The sequence below is a fragment of the Heteronotia binoei genome, chromosome 21 (assembly GCF_032191835.1).
Source record: "Heteronotia binoei isolate CCM8104 ecotype False Entrance Well chromosome 21, APGP_CSIRO_Hbin_v1, whole genome shotgun sequence".
Classification (NCBI taxonomy): Eukaryota; Metazoa; Chordata; class Lepidosauria; order Squamata; family Gekkonidae; genus Heteronotia; species Heteronotia binoei.
Genome location: NC_083243.1, coordinates 57,472,433 through 57,485,960, shown reverse-complemented (window position 1 = coordinate 57,485,960; position 13,528 = coordinate 57,472,433).

Genomic DNA, 13,528 nt, shown 5'->3' with positions numbered 1-13,528 from the left:
ATGTTTGCCCAGGCAGATATTGGGTCTTTTGCACTAGATGGGGTTTTATTAAGGTTATTTCTGCTCCAGTATCCCTCCATCACTGGATAGCATATCTATTAACATGTATAGTCTCTAGATAGTCTGGATTTACTTCTTCTTCTGGTGCCCTCCGTACATGCCATACTCTAGCTGCTTGTTGTTGCTCATTTTCTATTGTGTTTCTAAGGACTTCTGGACTGTCTGTATCCATATGTGCACACTGGCATTTCATAACTCTGACAGTCTTTGGTGACTCTGGAGCTTTTCTTCTCTCCAGTTTAGGACAAAACCTTCTCACGTGCCCTTCTTGTTGGCAATTGTAGCACACTGTTGTCCCCCTTCTGACTTGTGGAGGACTGGCCCGCCTGGCAGGGTTGTTGTTTTCGGGCCTAGATTTTTCTGAGGGAGCCCACTCTTTGGGTTTTTTGGCTGGTGCTACCCACATAGATATTTCCAAGTCCCCCCTATCTCATCGAGGATGATGGCTGCCTCCTCCACAGTTTTTAACCTTTTGTCCCTGAGGACCCATTTGAACTGAGGAGGGATCAGGCTGTAAAATTGCTCCAGCCCTATCAAGTTTCTTAGCTCCTCAAAGGTGCTTACTTTGCTGCCTTCTACCCTCCTATTGAGGGCTCTGTCCAGCCTGCACCCCATCTGGGAATATGTCTCCCCAGACTTCCTTTTGATTTCACGGAAGGTTTTTCTGCTTTGCTCTGCTGTGAAACCAAATCTGACCCTGACCCTTTCCTTGAACAGGTCATAATTTGGTGTCTCATCATCCCTCATTTCTGAGTATATCTCACTCAGGCCACCAGAGATCTGAGGGTGCAAATAAAGCATCATGTCCCCATCAGTGATGCGCAAGTCATGGCATGTCCTCTCAAAACTAAAGAGGAATGCCTCCACATCGTCTCCCTTATTGTACTTGGGAAACTTTTTCTGTTCTACAGAAGGCCTGTCCCTGTGAGAACTGGGGAATTCTGTCCTCACTTGGATTTCTTTGATTTTGAGTTTATATAACTCTTTTTCTTGTTCTCTCTGCCTTTCCCTCTCTCTTTGCTTCCTTTCTCTTTCCTTCTGTTCTGCCTGCATTTTGGCCATTTGTAACTGATATTCTCTTTCTGCCTTTTCTCTCTCGAATTCAAGTTTCTCTCGTTCTAATCTCTCTGTTCTCTCAGACTCTATTTTAGCCATTTCTCTCTCAGCTTCAGTTCTGGCTGTTTTGTTCTGTATTCTCATTCTTTCTAAATCCTGACTGGGGTTCTCCACAGCAGCTGCCTCCTCAGGCTGACCATCATCTCCCTTTGCTTTCCCCGCCTTTTGTGGTGGTGCCATTTTTGACAGGAATTTCTCCTCAACAATAGTCCTGAGGTATAAAAATATAAATATTTGCTTTTATTTTCCGTGGGCATTTATGGATCACAGTGCTGCCACCAATTGTGAGGAACCCAGTCAGAGGCTTTACTTGGGAGGGTGACCACTGTAAATTTCTCCCCGGTCACTTTCCCTCAGTACTTCAGTAACACTTACAGAAATCCTGTCAGAACTTTTAATAATTGACACCAGATGGTTTTAAAGGCAAAACCCGCAAAATATTTATTAGGTAACAAAAGGCAAGGGAGAAGGATGAAATAATATTGATTATAACTGTTCAATATTAAAAGGCAAATCAGTTGGCAGCTGGTTGGCAGAATGAATCAATTACAGAGAGTAGAGATTTTTCAGGCTGAGGTAAAATATAACACAACTTTGGCAAAGACCTTTAAAAATAAACAATAAACCAGGCAGGTTTCAGAGTCCCACTAGACTCTACTTGGCACAGGCTGTCTGTGCCTTCTGGGCACGCAGAATGCTGTTTCTTCAGATGTTTTACCTTAACTTTGGTGGTGCCAAATCATAAAAATAACAAACCTCAATCACTCTCCCACACACACATAGAGAACTCCTGACTGGTGTCAGTATTCTCCCTCACAGTCCCTTTCACACTAACTGTCTTCCAGGACTCGCACCCCTGAATACCGATGCATCTCAGCCCCACAGCTAGTCCTCTGCTCTGTGTCTTGGGCAATCCTGCTGATCATCAGAATCCAATTCACCCCTCAGTGTGTATTTGTGTGATCTAGTTTGTACTGGGAGATTGCCTGATACACTGGCAAAATCTCCCTCAGAGAGTTCCAAACTGCTTGAAAACTCCCTCTTCTAGACAGCCTCCACTCAGCTCTGTCTCCCACAAGGAGCTCAGCCACTCTGGCTGCTCTCAGCCCCTCGTCCAGTTGGTTTTACAACTGCCCGGCCTAAGTCCACTGTCTTCACTTTAGACTGGTATACTGAATACCACTCGAAGACCCCCTGACTCAGACTAAAAATCCTGAGGTGATTTTTCTGCTAAGCAAACCTCCAAAGGATACTTTGCCGTTGCTTGGGCAACATTCTAGCCAATCGCTGCAAGCCTGTTTCTCAGCTACTCAGGCTAAGGGCCTGAGTCCATCACAAAAGCATTCTTGTTCCTTTTTGAGGTTCTTCCAATGAATGTCAAAAGGAGGGTACTACATTTAGAGAGTAATTTTTTTTCATGAAATGAGATATTCTCAGCACCCATTCAACTCTGTCCTGCTGCTTTCACATATATGACATAGTGAAGTAGCTATCAATGTTAGGCATACCCATGGCTGCAGCTGTACACACAACCTGCTACAAATGTTAATTCTAATAGAAATGTAGCATAAAAACATGAATAAAAATGTAATTGGGATAAATACTCCCTCTAAGCTGTGGAGTCCTGTGAACCAAAATTCTTCTTCATGAGCTACCAGCATTAAAGTTGTGAGCTACTGCATAAATTAGTTTGCTGTGGGGCCATTTTTCTACAGGCTAGAAAACTGTGAGCTATCTCAAACTAAGTCAGCTTAGAGGGAACACTGATTGGGATTCTATAGAACAGCTTATAATAGGCCTGTACTAAAATTATTTTAAATATATATATTTTTAACATTCAGAATTACTCCAGTCTAACCCTTTAATTTCAACAGGTTTAGACTGGAGTAAAGGATGAAAAGTATGGCACACTGTTAGCGGCACCTCTTCTTTTTGGTGGCTTCTTTTTTTGTAACTCCGGGCAAGTGATGGCATTCTCAATTGACATCCTTAGTTTTCAGTTATGTTATCATATATAGAGAAATCAGATTGGTTGTGATTTTATTTAGGGACAACTAGTGATGTCATCATGTCATATGTGCTATGTTGTCATCCAATACATCATATACTCTTTGATCTTGATAGGATGGGATTACCCAGGCTACTTATTCACGAAGAAAGGTGGACATATGCCCAATCTATCTTTTTCTGAAGATATTTCATTCCTACAGAAATCATTGCTTTTGAGTCCAAGATCAAAACTGGCAAATGTTTGATGCAGCCTACTCTCTCATCTATCTTTGTTACCATTTTGCCCTCCAGCAGGGCTTGCTACTTTCCCGCTGTACAAAAGCACTTTTAAAGAGGTTAATTATGTAGTTAGCAAAACCACAGTTCCAAGAGTAGTTCTTTGGAATGTTGAATACTGGGAATGTGAAAGGTATACAAAGCAGGCATGTTAATACAAAAGAATACCTGGTCTCTCTTTTCTCTTTATCCTGTTGTATCTGGAAAAGCATTGGAAATGTATTTTAACACATTTTTTTTAAAAAAATTGTGTATATATTAGCTGTTCAAGACAATAATGATTATTAAAAACAGCAACATGCTTTGTTCCAACCCTGAGAACAAAATATTGGACTCAGATGAGAAGCTGTGCAAATTGTATTCATCCTATTGATCTGGTTTATTGGGGCTTTCTGGCCAGTGATATAAAACCTGCTGATTAATTGCTGTGCAAAGTTAAACAGGAGTCCAGTGGCACCTTAAGGGCTAATAAAATTATTCCAGTCGGAGCTTTCCTGAGTCAGATCGCACTTGATCTGTTGCATCTGATGAAGTGAGCACTGAAGCATGAAAGTTTAGGCTGGGATAAATTGTATTAGTCTAAGGTGCCACTGAAATTCCTGTGATATTTTTCCACAGCAGACTAACATAGTTAGCCTTCTGGAATTGTACTGTTGTTTCTGAGGCTGAAAACACAGGCTTTCCCAACATATTATGCTTTGTTTTTCTCAATTGATTACTGATGATGATGGGGTGTCTGAGTTATCTTTTTTTTTTTTGCATAATATCAGTGTTATCTTTAGCAATTGTCAGCTTTCACAATTGAATTTGGATGCTGATAAGGATAATTATTTGTGGCTCTTAAGGTTTGTTTTAATTTTTGCCCATATTACAGCAGCTAAGTTAGTATGCTTTTGAACTGTCCATGTATTTTGCATGTGTCTGAAGCTTCCAGAACTCACTTCACTATCCAGAACCTTCTTTCTTCTCCCGACACACCTGTGTCCAGACTTGAGCACGATAACTCTCCACAAATATCAGTCACCTGCATCTTGTTCTGTTTTGCTCTTTCATTCTTGAGTGTACAAACCCAAACTGTTTTTAAAAAGTTAAATTGTATCTTAAACACTGAAACCTTTCTCTGTTACTTTCTTTGCCTCATTTAACGCTCACAAAATTTCACAGCTCTGCATACTTGAGGTAACAAACTTTATTTTATTTATTTTATCATATTTATATCCTGCCCTCCCCAAATGGGCCCAGGTCAGCTAACAACAGTTAAAACAACATAAACATATACAATAAAAGTCATTTCATACAATTTACATTTTCATACAATTTATATTCTATTCCATTTTTTTAAAAATGTGTCATTTTATTTTAAGGGATGTAAGATTTTCAAGTCTCTCCCAGATTAACAACCCTTTGTTTTTAATTTTCCATAAAGTGCTCTTTTAATAACTGTTCTGGTTGAAGATGGAACAAACATCCCTCCTGAGGTGGAGAAATATATTTGAACAACCTGCTAGGGGAATTGAGGTTTTGAATGAAAAAGCACTAATTTATGTCCAGCTGCTAATTTTCTTTAGTAATACACTCTGTGCTGATTACTGATGATGGAAGAGGGTCTGTATAGAATCTTCTTTTGCCTAGAACTGGTATCTTCAGCAATTGTCAACTTTCACAAATGAATTTGGATGTTGATAAGAAGAAGGATAATGATTTGCAATTGTTCATTGTGAATATATTAGGTTTACACAGACAAAACATGCGTGAAGTGCAATTACTGCTAGTGTTGCCATATTAGTATGAACGTTAATAGCGTGTTTGTTTTTGAAATGGGTTATGCATTCTGATAAATGTCTGCTTTAATCTTGTCATCTGTGCATCACTTGTCTAAGTACTCTCATTTAAGATGCCATATCTCTTCTGGTAGCAATAAAGGGGTAAAGCAACATTAATATTAAATAATTAGAAAAACAAAAGGGGAATGATTAAACATATTTACATAATTGAAATAACACTGAGTCGCAGTGGGAAATCGGGACAATGTTGTCTCCATTCAATGTAATTCATAATTCAGATTTTTAATTATGGCATATTCATTCATTTAAAGATGATTCTGGATGAGAGGGCCACTAATGAAATACAATCATTAGCATCTAAACAAAGTAATTTAGAAAGTCTCCTTTAGGGGAAAAGATTTTCTAGAACATCATCAATCACACAAGATATGCAAAAACAAGCAATTAAGACACACACAAGAACTACAACAACCTTATGTATCAGTAATGTACACATGAAAACACAACTGATTACAATGACTAGACTGGGATAGTGTGGTTAATTTCTGTTTTACATTGCAATGCCATGGGAGAGTCTACCAGGGAGGGACAGGCACATCCTTTGCCAAGTGAATTCCACACCATTGACACAGGCTTTTTAACAAAAGGCTACAAAGTCTACAGTGTGGCTCCTCCTCCAAATTACTACATCACAATCCAGGGAGTGATGCAGGGATGGGGGCTGGGGAAGCTGAATTGCCACCCCCCTTTCCTCCCCTTTATTTGATTTAGCTAAATGGCAAATGTGGGATTAGCAAGATATTTTTATAGGAGAAGCAGGTGCTGCATTAGTTTCTCATTAGTTCCTCAAATCCTGCTTTGGGTATAGAGTCACAAAAGTCCCTCAAAATCTAAATGGGCACAGGAGCTCCTTCCAGATATACAATTGCTGTTCATTAAATATGCCGGGGCTGTCAATGGATAAATATAATTCTGCATGACTTTTAATGCCTGTGCACAGTGTTCTGTTAAATGGGTACATAATAGGGCTCGTTTTCCAACTCTCCCACCCCTCCCCCTTCTCTAGGCTAAATTATAATTTTGCTGAAAAGCTACACCATTTTTGTTTGCTGACTTTTTTTTTTAAAGAGGGTCAGACTGCACAGTTCTGAGTGGGGGTACCTCTGCCTGGCACCCTCTGATGCAGCAGTCAGAGTTGCGTTTGATAACTACCAGTCTCAGGAGCCAAAATATGTTCTATCGAGTACTTAAAGGACAAAAATACTGGTTAATTTTCAACAGTGCTCCTTCATTTGACTTTACAATTTATAGCAGTGAACATTAATGTGAGAATAGCTTGGTCAAGGAGGAATTTAAAATTAGAGCACCTCTTCTCATTAGCCCCAGCAGCCTGACCCAGGGTGAACTGAAAAGTAATTTACCGCCAGATCCTCATTTTGCTGCTGTTATCACTCCTTGTAAATGAAGCGCGGCAATTTATTGTAGCACCTCGAGGAGTCAAGAACATAATGTGTAAAACACATACAAAAAAAAATCTTCCTTCACATTCATTAACACCAGTGCACAGAGGCTGTTCACTTTCCCCTCTAATGAAGGAGGGGGAAATCTTAAATCTAAAGCTTTCCGTCATGTGAAGAAGTCCTCTTCAGGCCATTAGATGCTGAGTTGGACTGAAGAAAGGTCATTGACAAAAAAAAAAAATAGAGAATGGCAATGGGGGTGGGAAATAGAAAAATAGATAAAAGAATAAGCTGTTCCAAGAATAGAAAGTACATTCTCAGCTTCTGTGATCAACTCATTTTGTGCCGTCATCATAAGAACAGAATGGCTAACTTTTGATTTAGTGGGGAATTGCTCCAATGTTCTGATCTTTCACTCCTGATCTGACCTTATGGAAAGTATTAATATGGGCTGATTTTTACAGAGTGCTGCCTGTTTTTCTGTAAACAAGTATTAATGGAGAGATGGAGATGGGCATTGGTATAGATACAGACAGGGGTGGAATTCTAGCAGGAGCTCTTTTGCATATTAGGCCACACCCCCTGATGTAGCCAATCCTCCAAGAGCTTACAAGGCTCTTTTTTGTAAGCTCTTGGAGGATTGGCTACATCAGGGGTATGTGGCCTAATATGCAAAGGAGCTCTCACTAGAATCCCACCCCTGGATACAGATGCATGCAAAGAAACAGTACATTGGATCCAGTGTTAGTGTATTGTATTATAATGGTCCCCTAGGCAAATTATTCGCTCCTGTGATCTTTAGTGATCTATATGGTTCACTCCACTTCCTGTAATATTGAGAAACTGTAATAAACAAATTATTTCCACATCACTATTAAATAGGCAAAGCTACCATGAATCAAGTGCAACTGTTAAACTGAATGCAAGCCAGTAAATCCCCCCTCTCTACAGAGAAACAGAAGACCTAGGATTGCCAAGTCCAACTCAGGAAATATCTGGGGACTTTGGGGTGGAGCCAGGAGACTTTGGGAGGGAGTCAGGAGGAATGTTGTGACAAGAACGCTTGAACTCTGAAGGGAGTTCTGGCCATCACATTTAAAGGGACTGCATGCCTTTTAAATCTCTTCATTGAAAATAATGGAGGTTAGGGGCACCTTTTGGGGCTCCTAGAATTGGACCCCCTGCTCCAATCTTTCTGAAATTGGGGAGGGGGGATTGAGGAGAGGCACCAGATGCTATGCTGAAAATTTAGTGCCCTCTCTCGGCTTGGCTTCGCGAACGAAGATTTAAGAAGGGTGCAATAGTCCACGTTTGCTGCAGGCTCGCTGGTGGCTGACAAGACCAATGTGGGACAGGCAGGTCCGGCCACAGCGGCTGCAGGGAAAAGTCTGATTTAGGGTTGGTCCTGTAGCAGTGCGATTCTTCCTCAATCTCCTTTTGTCCTCAAGACCAGCTATGCGTGTGTTCTCAAAGGAAGAGACAGCCTGGTGGATGGTGTGCCTCCATGCTTTGCGATCTGAGGCTAGGTCAGACCACTGGTGATGGTTGATGTGACAGGTGCTAAGGGATTTCTTCAAGGAGTCCTTGTACCTCTTCTTTGGTGCCCCTCTATTTCGATGGCCGGTGGAGAGTTCGCCATACAGGGCAATCTTGGGAAGGCGGTGGTTTTCCATCCTAGAAATATGCCCTGCCCAGCGCAGCTGCGTCTTCAAAAGCAGTGCCTCGATGCTGGTAACCTCTGCCCGCTTGAGGACTTCAGTGTTGGTCACAAAGTCACTCCAGTGGATGTTGAGGATGGTGCGAAGGCAGCGCTGATGAAAGCGCTCAAGGAGTCGCAGGTGATGACGGTATAAAACCCACGATTCGGAGCCATAGATGAGGGTTGTCATCACAACCGCTTTGTAAACATTGATCTTTGTGCCTTTTTTCAGATGCTTGTTGCTCCACACTCTTTTGTGCAGTCGGCCAAATGCACGGTTTGCCTTTGCCAGCCTGTTGTCAATCTCCTTGTCGATCTTGGCATCTGAGGAGATGATGCACCCCAGGTAGCTGAACTGCTGGACTGTCTTCAGAACTGATTCACCCACAGTGATGCAGGGAGGGTGATAATCTTCCTGGGGTGCAGGCTGGTGGAGAACTTCTGTCTTCTTCAGACTAACTTCTAGGCCGAATAGCTTGGCAGCCTCTGCAAAGCAGGACGTCATATGCTGCAGAGCTGATACCGAGTGGGAGACGAGTGCAGCATCATCAGCAAACAGTAGCTCTCGGATGAGTTTTTCCATTGTCTTGGAGTGTGCCTTTAGTCGCCTCAGGTTGAACAGGTTGCCATCGGTGCGATAGCGGATGTAGACACCATCGTCCTCATCTAGAGCTACTGCGGCTCTTTGAAGCAGAGCCTGTACCTAAAAAAAACCCAGCCCCCCCTAGAGCCCCAGATACCCACAAATCGATTCACCATTATACCCTACTAGTAATAAGACCTGCTGTGATGAAAATACAACAAGCTCTAGAAAGAGGCTCTGGGTGAGAGCCCCCCACCCTTGCTGTCTTCCACTCATCCAAGTGAAGGCACGCAATCCCCCCCCCCACACACACCTGAAGGGGAGCTGATGTCTGTCATCTGGAGAGCAGCTGTAATTCTGAATGATCTCTAGCCCTCACCTGGAGATTGGCAACAGTGGATCCTCAGGAGGAAATGGCATTGTATTTGTCTGAGGTCTCATCCCTCCTCAATCACCACCCCTTAAATCTCCAGGAATTTCCTAACCAGGAGTTGGCAACTGTATCTCCTTCTCTTTATCTGTTCCTCTTTCAGCTTTCCATTGCCTTCCCCCTCCCTGCAGCTTCTACATAGGAGGGAAAAGGAGGAAGAAGACATTTGATTTATATTCCGTCCTCCATTCAAGAGTTTCAGAGCAGCTCACAATCTCCTTTATCTTCCTCTCCCACAACAGACACCCTGTGAGGTGGGTGGGGCTGAGAGGACTGAGAGGACAATCTTTCTTCACACTGGTGGGGGGTGGGGGAGACCAAAGCTGCTTACATCATTTTCCTCTCCCCACTTTGATCTACACAACCTTTTAAGTTAAGTTAGGCTGAAAGTCTGTGACTGGCTCAAAATCACCCAGTCAGCTTCTACAGCAAAAACCTGGGTCTGGTAGACCCCGCTCTGAAGCCACCCCACCCCCTGGCTTTCACTCACCTCCTCACCAATGTTCCCTCTAAGCTGCAAAGTGGTTCCTCAGGAGGAAATGACATTGTATCTGTCTGAGGTCTCATCCCTCCTCAAACCGCCCCCCTTAAATCTCCAGGAATTTCCTAACCTGAGCAAAAATTCTATTTTGTGAGTTACTGGCATTAAGCTTGTGAGCTACTGCATAAACTATTGTGGTCTGGGGCCATTTTTCCTGAGCTAAGACAAAAAGGTGTGAGCTGAAGGTTAAAAAATTGTGAGCTGGCTCATGCTAACTCAGCTTAGAGGGAACATCGCTCCTCACTCATGCTGTCTTCCAACCCACCCTGCAGCTGAAACAGACACTGGCTTTCCATTCTGTGCCCCCCGCATATGTGTGTGTGTGTGTCTCTGTGTCTGTGGTGGCTTAAAGCCCTGAAACAGGTCCAGAATGCCGAGAAGGAAGAATAATGGGGAGGTGGGAGGTGTGCAGGGAGAGCATGATGATGGTCACACAAACACTGAAGCACATCATTCCTTTTGTTTGCAGTGCATTGTTGCCACCTTTTCCTGTCATATCCAGCCTTGTGGTGTTTAGCATCAGCGTGAGCTTGTGACGTTTTTTTTTTTTTTTTTACCTGGCCTGGTTGTGTTATAGAGTATGCACTTCAATGTAGGTATTTTCTGTACAGGATTTTATCTGATTTCAGTTTTCCGTCTTCTCCCCCCTCCCTACAGCATCTACCAAGTAAAAGTACAGTCCTCATCCACAATGGGGACAAAAGCAGGGAGGAAGTGACCTCAGCAGGGTATAATGACACAGCCCTCACCTGGAGATTGGCAACAATGATTATCCAGGCAGAAGTCCAGGTCCTGAATTGAAGGTTGGCTACTTTACTTCAGAACCCACCCTGAAGACCTCTTCACAATACTGAAGTGCTTTAGCTGTGTATGTGAGTGAGTCTCTGATCAGAAGTGCCAAATATGCAGTCTTGTTGGAAAGTATTTTAAAGTATGATAGTTGTATTTGAGATTGGAGGGATTTTGTTTTTAGATTGTGAATCTGAATGAAATATGCCCATGATAAGGCATCTGGAAAATTATAATGCAGCTGCAGGCCATCCAGCCATTCCAGGGTCATCTGTCTGAACAATGTAGGACCTGCTGGTTCAAGTAGTGACCACGCTTTCCCCCACTAATGCCTTCCCACTTAGCTAACAGCAGGAGCCTATTATCCTATGACAATATTCTTTTCTGCTAGATTCTTCTCACTGAAGAGGTAATCATCATTTGCATAAAATAGAAAACAGAATTAATTGTTATATAAATGATATACTGATTGGAGAAACCCACGCATGCAGCAGAATATAACAGCATGACTTATCTTTAATGATGTGAAATCTTGTCCTTTAAATATCTGTCCCCAAAGCCACCATGTGGCAAAACATGCATTTGATCCCTCTTGATACCATTCCAAGAAGCAGAATACCTATTTTAGAGATGTGGCTTAAAATCTATTTACATTATATAGCTTTTAGGTAAAATCAATGTTGTTTTCTTTTGTCTCCCTCCCCCCCCCCCCACCGCTTGTAATTAGGAAATCACAATTTTGTGTTTTACAAAAGCGCTCTTGAGCTTAGATGATGACTGGTACTATCTAAATTAAAAAACATAACTGTAAAACACCCAGAACAAAGGTCACACCAAGGGAGTTCAAGAGGCAGATAGAATATCAGGAGATATTAGCCTACACATTTTTCTTTCATGTTCTGTATTCTTCTAAACTTTGAGATGCAGAGAGAGAAAGAGAGCATGATCCACTCAAAGCCCTTTGAAAGTACCATTTATTTCATGAGATGACTTAAGCAACTAGTTAAATCTTTCTCATTGAAATGGATTAAAAGTGCTTCAGGTGGATCATAACCTAAGTTTTCAGCTGAATGATTTAAAATAGTGGTACCTTGACCAATTACCTGTTTTCTTCCTAATATTAAAAGAGCCAAACTAAACACAGTGGTGTGATTAGCTTGCTTGACTTCTCCCTTGTAATATGCCCTGAGCAGTGGGCAATTTGTAATGGAAAAGCTGCAGGACAGGAAAGGGTGTTTACTTTGCCAGATGTCTGTTTTCAATTGAACACTGTTTTGTGCCGTATATGGCTTCAGACCCATCTTTTCTTCACAAGCAAGGGTCTAGAACCCTGTGTGTGTTGGGGTGTGTGTGTGTGTTAAAAGTTGATTCAGGTGGGCTTCGAGGCGAATCTCCTCTCACAGCTTCTCTGCTGCAAAGTCCCACCTTCATTCTGCATGTATGTGCCATCAAGTTGCAACTGACTTATAGCAACCCCAGCAAGCAGCTTTCAAGGGAAGTGAGAAGCAGAGCTAGTTTGTTATTTCCTGCCTTTAAAGTTTCTTGGAGTTTCCTATCTAAATACTGACCCCCTTAGCTTCTGAGATCTGAGAAGATCAGGCTATACCTTACCATTCCACTATGCCCAGCTTCCATGTAAGTGAGAATCAGCTATCAAGCTAAACGTTATACACAAGTATGATGTAAGGTTTGTTCCTGAATTCAGTAAAAGTAATTCTTTAGATGCATAATAAAACGCACAAAATGCAGAAATAGCATGCTGTAAATTGAACAGAGAAGTATGGAACTTAGCCATTCCCAGGTCAAACAAAATCAAGGGCACATTTAGCTCCAGCCCTACTGATCCCCCAGCAGATCTTCTTCGACCTTCTTACCTATGAAGGAATCCTTGTCATTCACAAATATGGGAAAATTCCCCCCTCCCCCACCCTGTGCTGACTCTGAAAAGTCAAGGTATCTTGGCATGGATATTATGCAAGGGGCTATGATGGGAAAGGAAAATAAACAGAAATCACACTCCTTTATTGCACAAATGGGGCAAAATTTTCCTTCTTGAAGCTCCCAATGCTGCATCATAAGCTGCTACCAAGGTTCCCTCAACTTTCAGTTGTCTCTTTAGGAGAATCAGGGAAATGCAGAGGGAAGGGGACAATTTTTTTTCTATGTCTGTGTGTCTGCCTCTGGAAGTCATGTTGACCTCTGGGAGGTGGCTGAATAAGCCTGCCCCCACATCCTGACTGGGTATTTCAAGGGCAGTCTCCCATCTAAGTACTAACCACAGTTGACCCTGCTTAACTTCTGAGATCTGACAGGATTGGGCTTGGCTGCGCTATCCAGGTCAGGGCAAAACCTTTTGTTTTTTTTTTATGTTGTGGGAACAGGGAAGCTTCCCTTCTGTCTTGACTCTTGGATGGACACTTCTCACTGAGGTGCCTGAGCAGAGCTCTTTTTTGTGTGTGTCAGGGGATGTTAGTTCTTCTCCTGTACTCCTTTGGTTTATCCTCTGGTTTCCACATGCATTTTTCTGCCCATAGATTTCATTGTTTTGTTTCCCTCTTGGGTTTTACCTGGCTCTTTTGAAATATAAGGAAAGAGACATATCTCCACAAGGGAAAGAGCTAGGGACTTTTTTTTAAAATGAAAACTGGGAATTCAGAGAACCTGCTTAAACCATCATTACAATAAAGGTAAAGGTAATCCCCTGTGCAAGCACCAGTCATTTCCGACTCTGGGGTATTGTTCCTTTCACAATGTTTTCATGGCAGACTTTTTACAGGGTG